Here is a 1,928-nt window from a genome sequence, read left to right as displayed (position 1 = left end):
AAAAAATAGAAAAGAACCTTTAGGTTGGGGTTATAGCTCAGTGATTGATAGAGCACATGCTTAGCATGCACAGAGCCTTGGTTTCTAACTCTAGCATGTTTATTTATAAAACAAATTTTTAAAAAGAAAAGTACCTTCAGATGACTTCAAACTCATAAGAGACTCTAACCCAGACTCACCCGACTAAGACTCCTGAATTCCTAACCCACAAAAACTGTATAATATTTATTACCTTTTCATTTATTGTTGTTTCAAGTTCTTTGGTTTTTTGAGTAATTTGTTACACAGCAATAGATAATTAATATACAAATTGAAGTTATCATTACACATTTGGTAATTGCAACAAGAATTGGAGATGGAATTGAAGCTGGGGGACAGAAGGCAGTTAGTGTAGATAATAAATAATTGGGTCCCATCAGGAAGATGGAGGCCAGTTCATCAGGAAAAGAAATCAAAAGCTCCAGAGACCATCCCCCTCCTCCTCTGACCTGTTACCAAGGTGACCTGATTCCAGGGAATTGTTCCTCCCTGGAAGGAGTTGTTGTTAATCAATGCCTCCTGGGCCCTTGGATCTCTTCACCTTCACTTTTTGGCCCACCTTTTTGGCCACTGGCCATGTATTACAGGATGGGAGAATAGAAGCCGTGAGAACAAAGGAAATACAAAATGTATAAAAGGGGCAGGATATCCCCACTTCTTTGGATACAAGCTCTGGGTCCCCTTCTCTATGGAGAAGTCTATCTCTGTTCTATCCTTTAAATAAAACTTGCTTTCTACACTTGCTTCAGCATTTCTCAAGTGTTCAACCTTCACATCTAGGGAAATGGAACTCAGCCCTGACTGGTTCGCATCATCACTAATGGAATATTTGGAGGTCCCACCAAGATCATCACCAAGGTAAGCTCCTCACACACAGCCCACATCTTTCTGAGGTCTTTCTGTCTCTTTCTTTCTAGAGGACAATAATGGGCACCTGTCGGAACCACCCTTCCAACAGAGGTTGAGGAGAATCACTAGACCAGCTAGTGAGTGTCTCCAGGCTGAGCGAGAGGGTAAGTGTCTCGACCCCGGCCCACCACCCAGCCTGGCAAAAATCACACCGAGTTGGGAGTTGAGTCAGTCGAGAAGGCGCAGCAACTCAGTTTATTGTGGAGGGAGAGGACTTATATAGAGAGAGGAGAAGGGGGGGGCAAAGGCAGGGGCCAACCAGACATCGGAGAGTCCCCCAGGTTGGGGTAGCGTAGGCACCCCAGTTACAGAAACAGAGCCCCGTTACCCTAGTTATAGAAACAATACCCCATTAGGTATGTATGCCCCGTTGCTGGGGATTATTCTTTGTGTCTGCATAAGCCATATCTTGGGGCCATTCAGGCACGTATATGGAAGCCATTTCTCAAGCTCTAACTGTCACGTACATGGAGAATCACAAAACCAGAATCACAAGACTGGGGATTTCCCAACAGTGGTTTTTCCTCCTCTTTCCCCAGCAATTGCACTTCCGTGGTCAGCAGAGGTCCCAACAGGCACCCATTGGCAATTAGTGCAAGCTGCCATTCTGTAAGACATGAGTGAGAGGATTCCAAGCCTATGCAATTCCAAATCACTGTTCTGTGGGCCAGGCATATTGAGTTCTGCCAAAGCCACTTCCCACTATTCTATCCAGGCTCAGAGATCATTGAGTGTGAGTACACAATGTCTTTAATCCTGGTCTACCTTTGGATGGAGATGGACAAAGGGTTGGAACAACTGTTGAGTTCTGGCCTGGGCCACTCCCAGATGAACCCCACAGGTTTCTTCTCCTGACTCCTCTCCTAAATGCCCCAATGGAGTATCCTGCAGTGACTGGTCAATAAACTGCATTGAGCAAAAGGGCCAAATGCGTGCCTTCAAATGAGTCTTGCTGCACTCTCCCATGCTCATACATCTTG

The sequence above is a fragment of the Ictidomys tridecemlineatus genome, chromosome 1 (assembly GCF_052094955.1).
Source record: "Ictidomys tridecemlineatus isolate mIctTri1 chromosome 1, mIctTri1.hap1, whole genome shotgun sequence".
NCBI classification, from domain to species: domain Eukaryota; kingdom Metazoa; phylum Chordata; class Mammalia; order Rodentia; family Sciuridae; genus Ictidomys; species Ictidomys tridecemlineatus.
This window is presented reverse-complemented; position numbering follows the sequence as displayed.